Below are 16792 nucleotides of genomic sequence, written 5' to 3'. Positions count from 1 at the left end.
CTTCATCGTCATCATCATCGTCGTCATCGTCTTTTTATTCCCCAGTTGTATTAAAGAATGTAATTTTCCTTTTCAAACCTCACTAATTCTTTTACTTCTTCAACCATACTCCTCAGCATTCCTATCTCTCACCTCTCCCCCTACTCACCATCCTTCATCCTCCTCCTCTTCGTCTCCTATCTCCTCCCCTCCCCCACCTCTCCTGTTTCCTCCCCTCCCCACCTCACCTATTTCCTCCCCTCCCCCATCTCTCCTGTTTCCTCTCCTCCCTCACGCCCTTTTCTCTCTCCTTACCCTACCTCACCTTCCTCCATTCATCTTTGTTATTCCGCTTTCCACCTTTACCTCTTTTCCTTATACCTCCCCATCTTCCTTCACTTCGACACCTTCCTCCTGCTTTTCCTTTACTCCTTTCTCCTTCCCTACTACCCTGCCTTCCCTCTCGTTACCCCAGCATTTCCTTCCATCCCTCTACCCTACCTCCCCTCCCCTCAACCCTACCCTACCCCTGCCTCCTTCCTTTTCACTGCTCACTTACTTCCTGCTTTCCCCTCCATCTCCTCGCTTTCTTTCCATTTCCTTTTCCTTCCTTGCGTACTTTTTCTCCCTGCATTTTCTTAATTATTTCCACATTCTTTTTTTCGTCCATTCTTCTTGCTCCCCACTTTCACCTCCCCACACACACTCCCCCTCTCACCCCCTCCCTTCCCCCACAAAGACATCTTCTCTCTCCCTCCCACATTTTTCCCCTCCCCACACAAACTTCCCCTTCCTATCCCACCCTTGACCTTCCTCCTCAAGAATATCCCCTCCTCTCTTCCCCCTTGCTACCCCTCCCATCTCGAAGGCACCCCCTCTTGCTTCCCGGGTGTATTCCTCTCTGTCTTTCTCCATTTTACCACATTCCTTTTTTCCCTCTTCTCACTCTTCCTTCCTCCTTCCTATCCCTCCTTCTTCCTTCCCCCCCTTTCCATTCATCCCTCTACACATACACCCTCTTCCCCACTCCCCTCCCCTCCCCACAGGTCCCGGGAGTGTGTGGGTGGGAGGGGTGGGAAGGGAGGGAGTTAGGGAGCAAACTTCTCGGCCAGGGAGTACAATTCAATGCCATCCTGTTGTCGCTTCGTCTTCCGCACGCCCTTCCTTCACTCCCTAGGTCGCTCCCCTTCCTGCGGTCATTGTGTTACGGGAGAGAGAGAGAGAGAGAGAATCAAAGAAAATGCAGTAGTGCGTGTGTGTGTATGTGTGTGTGTGTGTGTGTGTGTGTGTGTACGTAAGTTCCCGTCCTCTTTCTGTCTATCTGTATATATCAGCCTGTCTGTCTGCCTGTCTTTTTTATCTATCCGTTTGTCTGTCTGTCGATCTATCTATCTGTCTATCAATATCCATCCTTTCATCTCTCTCTCTCTCTCTCTCTCTCTCTCTCTCTCCTCGTCCCTCCCTTCTCCCTCTATATCTTCTTCCTTCCCCTTCCCCCCACGCGACTCTCTCACTCACCGTGTCTCTGGCGTCAAATCCGTGTTGACATCTTGCCTTTGGTGCTTTCTTTACTCTCTTTACTGGCTCTCTCTCTCTTTATTCCTTTCTCCTCTCTCTCACTTTCTCCTATCTCTATTCCTTTCTCTCTTTGTTCCTTCCTCACCTTTATTAACTCTCTTCTTTTCCTGTCTTTCTTTATTCCTTTCTCTCTTAATTCTTTTCTCACCTTTATTACTTTCTTCTTTTCCTGTCTTTCTTTATTCCTTTCTCTCTTAATTCTTTTCTCATCTTTATTACTTCCTTCTTTTTCTATCTTTCTCTATTTCCTTCCTATCTTTCCCTTTCTTCTTTTCACATCTTTCTTCTTCTTTCCCCTCTCTCTTCTTTTCCATTTTCCTTTTTCTTCTTTTCCCCTCTTTTTCATATTTTCCTCTTCCTCTTTTCCTTTCTTTCCCTGTTTCTCTCTCTTTCTTTCCCATCTTTCTCCCTTTCTTCCTTTTCCGTATTGCTCTTTCTTCTCTTCTCACTTTCCTCCCTTTTTTCCATTCCTCTTTTTCTCTTCCTTTCCCCTCTTTCGTTTGTCCTTTCTTTCTCTTTTTCCCTCTTTAATTCCCTTAATAATTTTCTTTCTCCTTGTCTCATTTCTCTTGTCGTTCCTCCTCCTCCTCGTCCTCCTCCTCCTCTTCCTCCTCCTCCTCGTCCTCCTCCTCCTCTTCCTCCTCCTCCTCCTCCTCCTCCTCCTCCTCCTCCTTTTCTTCTTTTTTTCCTTCTTTTCCTCCCTCGCTAATTCCTTTTTCATACAGGCTTCACCTTTCTTTGGTTTCTCAATTCTTCCATGTCTCAGAATTTCTCTCTCTCTCTCTTTCTCTCTCTCTCTCTCTCTCTCTCTCTCTCTCTCTCTCTCTCCATACCTCAATCCTTCCCTCCCACCCCACCCTCACCCTCTCCAACACACACTCTCTCTACCTCAACTCGGTAAGGGAGTGTAGTGGTGTGAATAGGGTTGGTGGAGTGGTGTGAATAGGGTTTATGCATAAGGAAGAAGCACCCACACACACGTCATTCGCACCGCCTGTCAAATCTTATATAGACACCCGCATTTCCCAACCTGCCTTCCTTCTCTACCCTCCCCCCCTTCCTTGGTCTGTTCCTCTCTCTCTCTTCTTTCTCTTCTTCTTCCTCCTCCTCTTCTTCTTCTTCTGAACGATTCCCTCCCCCCGCTTGTTTTATCACCTGCCTTTCCTTCCACCTCTTTCTCCCTCGCCTCCCCCTCTCTTCTCCCCATTCCCTTCTTCTTCCTCTTTCCTTCTTTTCTTCCTCCCTCTCCCTTTTCTCTCCCCCTTCCTTGGGTTCTTTCCTCCCTCCCTCCCTCCCTCTCTTCTGTGCCCCTCTCCCCTTCTTCTCCCCAAACTCCCCTCTTTTCCATCCCCCTCCCCCTTTATTATCCTTTCCACCCCTCTCTTATTCTCCCCCTTACCCTCTTACCTTCTCTTTCTATCTTTCCTTTCTCTCTCCCCCACCCTCCCCTCCCCTCCCCTCCCATCCCCTCCCCTCACTCACTCCCCTCCCCTCCCCTCCTCTCCTCTCTCCTCACCACCTACTCCATCGGCACTTTTCTTTTCTTTTTTTTTTTTTTTCTTTTTTTTTTTTTGAGCAGAGAGATATTCCATTTTGGCTTAAGATTTTTTTCCTTTTCGGTGAACTTTGACGACTGTGGTATATTATAAACATTTTGTGTGTGTGTGTGTGTGTGTGTGAGAGAGAGAGAGAGAGAGAGAGAGGGAGAGAGAGAGAGACAGACAGACAGACATGAAAGAGATAAAAGAAAAAGAAGACAAATAGAGAGAGAGAGAGAGAGAGAGAGAGAGAGATGGGAAGTTATAAGAAAGCCATCAAAGTAGGAGAGACAGAGGAGAGGAAATAGTAAAAGAGGGAGGCAGGAGAGACAGGAGGAAATGAGGGACTGGGATGGAGGAAGTCTGAGAGAGAGAGAGAGAGAGAGAGGAAAGAAAAAGAACACAGGTTATTGAGTGATAGATAGATAGATAGATAGAGAGAGAGAGAGAGAGAGAGAGAGAGAGAGAGAGAGAATTGAAGGAAAAAGAACACAGGTTATTGAGAGAGAGAGAGAGAGAGAGAGAGAGAGAGAAGAGTAGCCAGTGAGGGGACAGTGGAAAGTGATGACCAGCACGTGAGAGAGAGAGAGAGTCTGGTCAACTCTGGAACTGACTGTCTTTCTTTCCCCCTGCCTATTGCCTCCAGTCGAAAAGAACAAAAATGGCTTGAAAAATAGTGGAGGGGAAACGGAGAATGGATAGACGAACAGGAGAATGAAAAGAGATAAATGAAGGAAAAGGAAGAGGTGTATGAAGGAAAAAAATAATACGGAGAGAGTAAAGAGGCAAGATTTGGTGAGAGGGAGTCGAGGGGGAAAAAAAAAAATAGTTAAATATAGTGCAAATGGGGAACATGAAAGAAAAGGAGAAAAAAAAAGAGGAAAGGGAAGAATTACAAGAAGAACACTGACAAATGTGGGAAGATGGAGGAGTAGGAGGAGGAGGAAGAAGAGGAGGAGGAGGAAGAAGTGGAAGAAGAGGAGGGAGGGAAAGGAATGAAGAAAATGCGAAAATGAAAGTAAAACAAGGACAAAATTAATCAAGTAAGGAAAGGAAGACGCAGTGAGGAGTGAGGAAAAGAGGAGGAGGAGGAGAGGAATGAAGAAGGTCCTCAGAGGTTATGATCCGACCTCCTCTCCCTGCCCTTTCCCCCCCTCCCCCTGACCCCTCTTGCCCCCTCACCCCCACCAATTACCTTGATTGTGGAAGAGGGGACGAGAGGAAAGTAGGAGGGATGGAGAGAAGGAGGGAAGAGAGAGAGAGAGAGAGAGAGAGAGAGAGAGAGAGAGAGAGAGAGAGAGATGAGGAGAGGTAATAGATGAGAAACTGAAGGTGGAGGAAGCAGCTAAATGAGGGAGGGGGAGAGAGAGAGAGAGAGAGAGAGAGAGAGAGAGAGAGAGAGAGAGAGAGAGAGGTAATAGAAGAGGGAGGAACAGAAGATAGAGGAAGGAACGAGATGAGAGGAAGAGAAGGAAAGAGAAAAAAAGAGAGAAGAGGGGGACGGGTTGGGAAATGAGAAGGAAGGAAGACGAAAGCAGTGGGAATGCAAGAAGGAGGGAAGGAAGGAAGGAAGGTAAGGAAGCAGAAAGGGATATATAGAAGTGTAGTCTAAATGGAAAGAGAGAGGAAAGGACTGTAAAATGAATGATGAAGGAGAAAGGGAAAAGGAAGGACGAGAGAAGAGGGAAGAAAGGTGAAGTAAATAACGAAGGAGAAAGGAGGGAAAAAACAGGACAAGAGAAGAAGAGGGAAGAAGAAAGAAAGCTCTATGCAGGGAATGGAGGAAGATGCAGAGAGAGAGGAAGGCAAGAAGATAGGAGAATAAAAGGAATGAATGAATGAAGGAAGGAAGGAGGTAAATAAGTAGGAGGGCAGGGAAGGAGGAAAGGTAAAAGATCTGAGAAGAGGGAGGCAAAGAAGGAAAGAGGCAGGGCAGACAGATTAAGAATAAAGGAAGGAAGATTAGGAAAGATGGAAGATAACGATGGAGAAAAGGGAAGATGGAAGGCAGGAAATAGGTAGACAGACAGATAGACAGACTGATGGATAGATAAATAGATGGGTAAATGGAATAGATGGATGGGGAGAGAGAGAGAGAGAGAGAGAGAGAGAGAGAGGGCGGAATCTATATATGAGAAAAAATACCGTAAGAAAACAAGGGACAAAAATGATCTGGGAGAAATTGCGTTGTCCCCTGGTAGAGAGAGAGAGAGAGAGTGGTAGTGTGACGAGGATAGGAATGTGTGTTAAAGAGAGACATGTACGAAGAAGTGAAAGGAAATGTGTAAGAGAGAGAGAGAGAGTGATGAGGAGAGGAATGTGTTAAAGAGAGACCTGGACGAAGAAATGAGAGAAAGGAAATGTGTGTGTGTGTGTGTGTGTGTGTGTGTGTGTGTGTGAGAGAGAGAGAGAGAGAGAGAGAGAGAGAGAGAGAGAGAGAGGTGAACTACTTCCCCCTGTGAGGTAATTAGCCAGATTGTTGCTATGGAGAGAGAGAGAGAGAGAGAGAGAGAGAGAGAGAGAGAGAGAGAGAGAGAGAGGTGAACTACAGGATAAATGGAAGGTAGAGGAGCAGACGAGGTGAAGAAAGATGAAATAGATATTCCTTCTATTTCGTCTATTTATGTTTTTCTGCCTGTATTCGTCTATCCATTCATCCATCCATCTGTCCATTCATCAGTTCGTCCGTCCATCCATCCATCAGTTCGTCCGTCCATCCATCCATCCATCCATCCATCCATCCATCAGTTCGTCCGTCCATCCATCCATCCATCAGTTCGTCCGTCCATCCATCCATCCATCAGTTCGTCCGTCTATCCATCCATCCATCAGTTCGTCCGTCCATCCATCCATCCATCCATCCATCATTTCGTCCGTCCATCCATCCATCAATCCATCCATCCATCCATCCATCAGTTCGTCCGTCCATCCATCCATCCTTTAGTTCGTCCGTCCATCCATCCATCAGTTCGTCCATCCATCCATCCATCCATCATTTCGTCCGTCCATCCATCCATCCATCATTTCGTCCGTCCATCCATCCATCCATCCAGGGAACAATTACATCTATTTGCTTCATTAAAAAAATAGGATAAATCAGTTGACGAATAAAACAGATCGTTTAGGTATAGATAGCAGCCGATTAGCGAACATAATATGTAGATTAGATCAGTAGTAGTCGTAGTATTAGTAGTAGTAGTTGTAGTAGTAGCAGTAGTATAGTAGTTGTGGTGGTGGTGGTGGTAGTCTTAATAAATATAATAATAATAATAATAATAATAATAATAATAATAATAATAGTAGTAGTAGTAGTAGTAGTAGTAGTAGTAGTGGTAGTAGTAACCATGTTGAACATTTTAGTAACTGGTTATGTTATAGCGGAAGTTCATAAAGTGTTGAAATTTATCGTATACAGTAGATACAGTTATCAGTTGATATACAGTATAATGTTTGATATAAATATTAATAACTAATAAGCCAAATCAATCACTGTGTGAAGTATCTGTATAACGTAATTGAATTTAATAGCGTGAATAATAAAAACCTTATTATATATTCCAATGACTGAGAGTAGACACAACAGCCAGAAAATGTAGTAACAAATCGTATTGCAGTTAACGCCAGACGATTTTGTTCAGCTGAGAATAAGTTACCGGACCCTGAGAAGTAACAATGCGTTATTACAGTACAGTAGCCATTCATGAGAACCAGTTCAAGCTTTTTTAAAATTTAGAAATTTCACTTGTCTGTGCTGCCTGACCCTCTTTTCAAGCTTGGAATATATCAGAATTAATAAATATCGTAGATGAACGTAGAGAAATACGAGAAATTAGTAATAAAAGAAAGAGAAAAATGGGGAACAGAGCATTGTTCCTAGGCCGAGATGGAACATGGGAACATACACAAACGTTTTCCCGTCTCGTTCTCATGTATTTTTAAAAATCATAGCATCCTAACGTTCTTTTTACACTTGAATGGCATTAAAAGGAAATATGAATGATAACTGACAGGTTGAACTTGGAAATACATTGGCTGAAATAGTAAGTAAAAGGTAAGCGGTGTTGACAATGTTCGAATGGTGAGATGGCACATTCTTCCGCCTTCTCATTTTCAGCAGTTTATGTTACTCTGTGTTCTTTCCGCGTCTCTTTATGTTCTTTCTGCGTCTTTTTTTACGTTTAAATTATATCAAAGTGAGGAAAATACGGTAAGTGAATGTAGATGTACTCGGCAGTAGTGGCACAAAGTATATTTTAAATGAAGGCGGCGAAGCGGACACGTCACCACGCATGCGCACTACCAGCCCAGTCAGTCAGACGCCAACCTTGGTGTTTAAATCTCACGTGCCTGTAGTTACGCTCAAAATTCTCACTGTTTACGATTTCACTGACGATTTTCTTTGACTGCAGTGATTAGAAGAAGTGTTCGTGGTTAACTGTGAGCAGTTCGAAGAAAGCGAAGAGAATCTGATGGATTAGGTGAGATGAAAAAGTGCATCAGACGTTTAAACATTGCCTGAGATTTCGACAGCACAAGAAACCTGACGATGTTTACTCAGAATAATCGGTTTTAGTTGTTTCACTGGCGGTTTATGTGATTGCAGTGGATACAGGAAGTTCATGGTTGACTAGGTGTGGATTGGTGAAGTTAAAAGATAAGTGTGTATTGAAAAACGGAGTCTGTGATTTAGTGCCGTGTTTAGCACAGGAGGCTTCACAGCACCTGACCACCTCTTCGTCAGTGATCTCTTCTGCATATTACACTTGTACATTGTCTTGCGTGTTAGTGATGCATACAGTGTCATTATATAAGCGACATCGATAACGCACCGTAAAGGAGAATGTGTAAGGGATAATATGCAAAATAAATCGCTAAGGAAGAGGTGTCGCAACGTCTGCCTTGTTGCAACGTCGACCTTATATACCTTTGCAACGTCTGCCTTACTAGTTGCCTCGTGTACCCTGCTTAGAATATGAGAGGTTTATTAGACGAGAGTGAAATCAAGTGTATATGTGGAAATTTTCGCCTTGTGATTAAAGAGGTGAAACTAGAGATGGCAGTGGAAAGAGGTATGTTTCAAGACCAACCTGTGGAGAAGCAGGAGGTGAAAATGGGTGAGTATGGATTATAGATAGGCCGAGGTTGAGAGTGAGAGAGAGAGAGAGAGAGGACGTCTTTTTTCATCCATCCTTCCATCAGTTAATCTGCAAGTCATCTGGATTTACGAACCGACCTATCTGTCTGTTAGTCTGTCTCTCTGTCATTCGACCATTCATTTGCTATTTATATTTATGTTCATCTTTTTGTCCTATCCATCCTTTCATCCATCCTTCCATCCTTCCGGGCGTCCATCTATTTATCAATTTGTCAGTTGTCTTATATATAATTGTCATCCTTTTTGTATGAAAAAGAAAAAAAAACTTGTATTTCTCTAAGCATTTCTCCATCCATTCTATTAATCCATCAAGAATCAAACTATCCACTCATCCATCCATCCATCCGTCATTAATTCTTCCTTGTATTTCTCTAAGCATTTCTCCATCCATTCTATTAATCCATCAAGAATCAAACTATCCACTCATCCATCCATCCATCCTTCATTAATTCCGGACCTATCAACGTCCATCAGTCCATCAAATATTTGCTCTCTTGCATCTACCTGTCTGCTTATACTTGTCCACAGAGGCTATCCATCTATGTCTGTCACTATCTGTCTATCTACCCTTCACTTTGTATCTGTCTGCCCATGTCTGTCTGTCTATTTGTGTCTGTCTTTGCCTGTATCTATCTATGTCTATATATCTGTTTATCTATCTATCTTTGCCTATGTGTTTCTGTATCTATATCGAACCAGGTAAAGCGGTCAGGCTTATGATGGATCGAGCCACCCCAACCAACCCTTCTCAAACAAAAAAGAAAAATGAGAGAAAGTGAGGGAAAAAAAAGCTATTTCCCGCAATTTCTGTATCGCCTGGGTTCGAGTCGGACTGATTCTGATTGATGAACAGTGGGGCCCCCTTGTGAGAGAGAGAGAGAGAGATTGTGTGCCTGTGTTTTCTTGCATGTAGCTACTGTGTGTGTTTTAATGCCTACATATGGCAGATTGACCTGAAAACACTGCCATGATTAGGAGGGGTACTGTACATACAGTAATGTATACTGTATGTAGGGTGTTTTTTGGTTGGCATTTTTTTTTTTTTATAGTTTTCTTTGTGTTAAAAGTTATTTTGGATATTTCTGTGTATGCTTTGATGTCAAAATATGGCAGAATGACTGGAAAACACTGCCAAACTAAGGAGGGGTACTGTACATGCAGTAGTGTATAGGTGGGGTGTTTTTTGTTTTTCAGTTTTTTTTTAATGGTTTTCTTGGTGTTTAGCATTATTTTGGATATTTCTGTGTTTGTTTTGATGTCTAAATATGCCTGAATTACTGGAAAACACAGCCAAATTAAGCATAGGTACTGTACAATTAAGTTAGGTATAGGTTGGTGGAAGGTATAGGTGGAGTCTGGGTGTGGTAGGGAAACAGTGTTCATTATCCGGATGTTCCCACTACCCAGACATGCCTTTGGCTCTGTTATGTCCGGATAAATGAGGGATTACTGTACGTCAATAGACTGTATGTCAGATTTAACGGACACTACGAAGGCCAACAGACTTCCATCACAGTGTTAAGTGGGACGCAATGGGTGGTAATACTTGTGTTTCCCACCCATGTTACTCCAACCTGACCTGAAATTACCCTCTCCCCATCATGATTGCTGGGTTCTAGAAACAGACTATGGTAATACTGTACATGTCATGAAGAAGTGCTATGATAAGGATGTGAAATAATTTGGAAAAGGGTGAAATTATGGACCAAGTTAGTGTAAAATGGGTATAGTTTACATTTGTAATACAGTACTGGAATATGCAGATCCACTCACTTGATGTAGTGCTGCCTACTTCTTCCTTAGCCTTTATCATTCTTTTTCTGTGCCTGTCCTCCTCTCTTCCTATTTCTCGCATCTTTCCTGTCACTACTTAATGCTTTTCTTTCCATTACAGGTGGCTTTACATTGAGTGACAAGCCAAATGGTTTCCTGTAAGCCAAGAAACCATTTGCAACGCTGGGTGGTAACCATATAACCAAACCATACGTGCTCCCTACGTGTCAAGTGGGTTGGTGGAGGGTTAGTGCCCCTCCCTGTAAAACAAATAACTCAGAGTCAAATGGCCACCCCATATGGAATTATGGCGTCTGGCAATAGATAGATAGATAGATAGCTACTGAATGCATGTACTATATGTATTTACTGTACAGTGTGTGTGTGTGTGTGTGTGTGTGTGTGTGTGTGTGTGTGTAAGAGAGACAGAGAGAGAGTGAGAGGAGTGGGAGGGGGAGACTGTATACCTGTTTTTCTGTATGTAACAACTGAATGTGTGTGTGTGTGTGTTTGTGTGTGTGTGTGTGTGTGTGTGTGTGTGTGTGTGTGTGTGTGTGTGTGTGTGTGCATTGTGTCTGTGTTAATCTGTTTGAATGTGTATTAATGTACTGTAAATGTGTGTGTGTGTGTGTGTGTGTGTGTGTGTGTGTGAGAGAGAGAGAGAGAGAGAGAGAGAGAGAGAGAGAGAGAGAGAGAGAGAGAGAGAGATCGCAACCTTGTGTGTGTGTGTGTGTGTGTGTGTGTGTTTAGGGGTAGCTGGGTGGGGGAAAAAGGTCATTTGTTTCTTCCTCATTCTTTCTCCCTCTCCTTTTTATCTTCTTTGTTTTTCCTCCCTTTTATTGCCATTCATCTTTTCACCTCTTTTTATTATTCTTTCTCATCAAGTCTTTGTCTTCTTTCTCCTCTGTGTCCATTGACCTTCTTCAGCAAATACTATGATTTTTTTAATATAACTTTTTATTTCTTGCCTCGCCCAGACTTTTTTTTTTTTTCAGTTTAAGATATACCAAGCATACTAGAGAGGTTGGAAAGTCTCACGAATCTCTTGCTATACGTGATTTTCCCCATGTTTAGGAGAATTTTAGGGTAATTGCTAGACTGAAAGAAATCACCGTCGTGGTATTGATAGAGCTGACCTTTCTAATTCTCTCTCTCTCTCTCTCTCTCTCTCTCTCAGTACAGTATCTTTATCTAGCCTGTCTGTCTGTCTGTCTGTCCGTCTCTCTGTTTGTCTGTCTGTATCCAGTCTGTTTGTCTACTGTTTGTATCTAAAACACACACACACACACACACACACACACACACACACACACACACACACAGCTGGAAGGAAGAGGAAACGGTGGAGTGAATGTATGAGACAATGAAGTAAAGGGAAAGAAAGTTAGTGAAACTTGTTGAGAGAGAGGAGAGAGAGAGAGAGAGAGAGAGAGAGAGAGAGAGAGAGAGAGAGAGAGAGAGAGAGAAAGTAAGACGTGAAGGAAAGAGTAAAAGATAATAAAAGGCTAGTGAATAAATAGAGGGGGGGGGGACTGTAGAATGGAGGAGAGCAAGGGAGTGAGAAAGTGAGTGAGTGAGCGAGAGTTAGAGCAAGGTGAGTGAGGGGCTGGCTGGCCAGGCCTCCTGACAGGTAACATTTATCATTGTGAGCCTTCTCCCGTTCCCCCCCCCCTCTCTCTCTCTCTCTCTCTCTCTCTCTCTCTCTCTCTCCCCTTCCATCACTCATTTCCTTCCTTTTCTCTAACACTGTAAACATCATCATTCTCACTTCCTCCTTCGCTTGTCTTTGACCGTCTTTTCCGTATTTCTTCCAATCTCCTTTCTTCCGTATCTCCCACTTCCTTGTTTTTCATGTGTCTCTTTTTTCTTTTGCCTTTGCCATTTACTTTTAAACCCCTCGTCTTATATTCTATGTATTGTTCTTTTAATGTTTTTCTTAAAATTGTAACAGGCTTCAATTTTTCTCTCCTTTGCTTTCACCTTTCTCACTACATTCTTCCCTCCTCTTTTCTCCCTCAGTTTTATTTCGGGTTTTTGTTTTTTCTTTTTTTATCGCTTCTGATTTACTTTGGTAATTTGAACAGTTTTCATTTTGTTTTCTCTCTCCCGTTTTAATTGTTGCTTTCTCTTTCATAATTACGGTATATATCCTCACCTAGTGATATATGTTTTCACGTTTTCGTTTTCGTAGGCTCCAACATGTTTGCATGCGTCTGCCTTGGTCACCTAATGGCAGCCGTCCATGCTGCTCGATCTCTGGCAACTTCAATGTTTCTTCCCCTAACCCCGAGGTCACGCTCAATGACCTCGTCTCAGGTCTTTTTCGGTCTGCCTCTCATTACCCAACCCCCAGCATTAACACTTCTCATTTTCTGCACCCAGTTATCATCCCCCATCCTCTCCACATGCCTAAACCATCTCAATCCACCTCTGCTCATTACAACACCAGTACACTCGAGTCCCATCTTACCTCCCAACTCTCATCGTAAACCTGCTTCACCAGGCCTTGCACTCAAGGACGCACTGCACATCCACCTAATCATTGTCATTTCTGTACGTTTGAGCCTGCGAATATCCTTTTCCTTTAATGCCCAGGTCTCATTACCATACAGCTTTACAATCCTAACACATGCCGCCTACAGGTAAAATTTTTCCCTCCTCTTCCTTTTTTTCCTTCTTCCCTTCCCTCATTCCCTTTCTCTTTTCCTCTCCTTCCCCGCTTCTTTTCCATCTCTTTTCCCTCATGTCTTCCCTCTCTGTCCTCTCTTCTTTTTCCTCTCCTCCCCCTCTTCCTTTTCATCATCTCCAACTTCATCGTCTAATTTATGTCTCATTCTGCCTCTGCCCTGCTAACTGTATCATTTTTCATTCTACCCAACCCTACTGTTTTCTCACTCTACCGTTGCTTCACCATGCCACTTTCTCACCCTGTCTTACCCTGAGCTTGTATTTTTCTGCCCCTGCCTCATTCATCCCTCACCCTTCTTTTTTCTCACCCCATCTCACCCTACCACTCTCTCTCCCTCGCTCATAGCCTCAGTCTTCCCTCAGCCTTTCACTTTACCTCCCCACCTCATCCTACCATGTGTCCCCCCCCCCCGCCGCTCATTCTTTTTAACCCTGACTTAGAATTAGGTACCGTAGCATACAACACTATTATACTTTCTCACCCTGGCACTTCCTTCGCCTTTCCAATTTACCGTAGCCTTCCTTCCCCTTTATCTTTCTCACCCTGCTTCACCCTACCACATTCTCAGCTTTCCCATGCATCACTCTCCTACTTTCTTACCCTGCCCTTGCCTCACCCTTCCTTTTTTTCACCCAACCCTTGCCTCACCCTTCCAGTTTCTCACCCTGCCCATGCTTCCCTCTTCCACTTTCCTACCCTGCCTCACCCTTCTGCTTCTCACCCTACCTGACCCTTCCTCCTCACCCTAGCACTGCCTCAGTCTGCCACTGCCTGACCAGCGGTTTGGGGGAGGGTGTTAGACAGGGTGACGGAAGCTCTGTCAATAATGCACGTGGTAAACTTTGCGGTCAGACTGCCTCGCCCCACTGCCTCATACCTCACTCCCGTACTTCACCTGCCTCACCCACCTGCCTCACTTGCCTCACCCTCCTGCCTTACCCGCCTCACCCCATACCTTATCTGCCTTACCCTCGTACCTGATCTTCCTCACCCTCGTACCTCATCTTCCTAACCCTTCTACCTTATCTGCCACACATCCCTGTCCTATGTGCCATATCCCCATACCTCACCTGCCTCACCCCATACTTCACCTGTCTCACCCCATACCACTCTTGCTTCACTTCGTTTCTCCCTCAGCCCTACCTGCCTACCTTTTTCTCACGTGCCTTCCTCTTCCGTGCACTATGCCGGTCTCCCTCCCTTCCTGGTTCATTCCCTGTCTCCCTGTATACTAAATTCGACCGCCTCTTAGCTACCTGTTTAATCCCTTGCCTCCCTGTCTTTCACACCTGCCTCACACCCAGCACTCCTACCTACTTCACCCCTGCCTGGTTCCCTACCTACCTGACACCCTGCATTCTTCTCTACCTACCTCACCCCCTGCCTGCGTCCCTACCTATTTCACCCCCTGTTTGCCTCCCAATCCACCCCACTCCCTGCCCGTCCCCCTACCTACATCACTAACTTTCTCCCTTCCTACTCACTTCTTCCGCCGTACCTACCTCATCCTTGCCCTCGTACCTATCTTACCCTTTCCCAGCCTCAACTCTGCCTCCCTAACAATCTCATCCCTGCCTGCCTAACTAGCTGACTTCTTATAGTAGCTACCTCAGTCCCTGCCTACCAGCACCTCCTCCACCCCACCCCACGCACCAAACATCCCTCCCTCTCCTCCTCTCTAACTTCTTACTCTGTCCTCGTCTTTCTCCCTGACATTCCTTCTCTGCCCCTCTCGCTCCCAGTTCACTTCCTCCATGCCTTCCATTCATCCCAGCGTCCGTGCCACTTCTCCGCTTAACCCCTGTCTCATTTTAGTCTTGCTACTTCCAGCGGTATTATTCCGCTCACGGTATTACATATTTCTCAGGGTATATATATTTTACGAGTGAGCGTCCTCTTGTACCCCTTCAGTTCGAGGACGTCATTATTTTTTTTTAAATATATTTTTTGCTCTCTCCTTGTTCTTGTAGGCTATTCTCTGTTTATTATTTTTTTTCTGGCCCATGACTCTGCATTCTTTTTATTTACCGGGCATGTTTATTTCATTTATAGCTGTCACCCAAACCTTGTATTCTCTTCGGACGAGATCCTTTTCCAGCTAAATAGGGAGGTACTACAGAACACCCATCGATTTGTCAGGGTCTTAGCAATTCTAACAAACAAGAGGCTTCGGGGCAACTCTTTCTTAGCGATTTATTTTTCGTAGTACAATTTAAGTCTCGTCGTTGTCTTCCATCGCTTTAGGCTACTATCGAAAAGGTTTGTGTCAGTAACACACAGGAGGATAATGGGGTGTTACGTGCAGAATAAATCGGTAAGGAATAGCTGTTACGAAAATTCCAAAGTCACTTAGAGTATGACCTTCACTTCATAGTTTCCCAGAAGTAGCAGTACGGACGATATTTAAGTGGTCTAGGAGTCTTCGCAGCACTTTTGTAGCAGCGATTTGTTTAGCATATTGTAGCTACTATTTAAATCTTCGTGTACGTGTAAATCTTCGTGTTCGTTTAAATCTTCATATACATCATCGTGTACGTTTAAATCTTCGTGTACCGTACGTTTATATCTTCGTGTCCGTTTAAATCGTGTACGTTTAAATCGTCGTGTACATTTAAATCCTCGTGTCCGTTTAGATCTTCGAGTACGTGTACGTTTAAGTCTGCGTGTACTGTAGAGCAGCCTGTATTAAATACATATTATATTGGTAACTTAAAAAGGAATATCAAGAACAGACATAATAATTCACTAAGAAAAAGGCGTCACGGAGCTTCCATTGCCACCTGGAATATTATACGATCCTGCATCTCCCATCACAGTTTTTCTATTTCTAACGACTCTCCTCTTTCTATTTCCTCTCCTATCTCTTCTCCCAGTTATTTCCATCTTCCTCCGGCACCGTCTCCCCAACACGTTTCCATTTTTTTCCTCCCCATCAGTTCCTTCATTTCCTCTTTCCATTACTGTTTTCTGATACCTTCTCTAATCCCTCTCCCCAATACAACTTTCATATTCTTTCCCCACGATTTTTTTCCCCAGTTATTCGCTTCATTACTGTTTTCTGATGCCTTCTCCCTACCACTAGATTCGAATTCTTCTTTCCATCACTATATTCTGTTTTGTCGTCGGATTTCTTCTCCCCATCACCGTTTTCCAGTTCTGTTTAATATTTTTTCATTCTCCCTGTCAGTATTATCAGATTTCTCCCCATCTGATTTCTTCCCCTTGTTCCCCTATTCCCCCACCACTTTTCTCACGATCACTACTCCCCTATTTCTTCTCCCAATTATATCCTCCACTGCCTCCCTCCCCCCCTCCACTCTCCCCTCTCCCCCTACTCACCTATCTCTCGCCAATCATAACAACGACACCCGACAACAACAACAATATTTCGCAGGCGTCACTCGGCCCATCAGAGAGTGGCGAAGTTTGTCAATTACCGAAGATGCACTGTTTGCCGAGGAGCGACCGAGGATGTGTCGTTGCCTTGCCTTTGAGTTTGTGTGTGTGTGTGTGTGTGTGTGTGTGTGTGTGTGAGAGAGAGAGAGAGAGAGAGAGAGAGAGAGAGGGGGGGTTATACAGAATCGTACCTTTGACATTTTTTTATTGGTACCGTACTTTGTGTGTGTGTGTGTGTGTGTGTGTGTGTGTTTGAGAGGGAGAGAGAGAGAGTGAGTGAGTGAGTGAGTTATTATGCTGAACAAATTCCAAGTTCCCAACACAAGAAGAAAGTGTTTTGACGTCTCTGAGGTCCTGGTATTATTGGTGTGTTCTGGTATTATTGGTGTGTCCTGGTATTATTGGTGTGTCCTGGTATTATTGGGGTGTCCCGGTATATTGGTGTGTCCTGGTATTATTGGTGTGTCCTGGTATTATTGGTGTGTCCTGGTATTATTGGTGTGTCCTGGTATATTGGTGTGTCCCGGTATATTGGTATTCCCGGTATGTTGGTGTGTCCCGGTGTATTGGTAATTTGATTGCCTGGTATATATAGTCCACAATTTGACCTCCCGGTATTTGAGTTTCCCGGTATTTCAGCTTTGGTAACTTAGCGCCCTGGTATTTGTTCTTCCCGGTAATTTG

This window comes from Coenobita brevimanus, chromosome 63, assembly GCF_032717465.1.
Source record: "Coenobita brevimanus isolate Jiangsu-jjx chromosome 63, ASM3271746v2, whole genome shotgun sequence".
NCBI classification, from domain to species: Eukaryota; Metazoa; Arthropoda; class Malacostraca; order Decapoda; family Coenobitidae; genus Coenobita; species Coenobita brevimanus.
Note: the sequence above shows the minus strand (reverse complement) of the source record.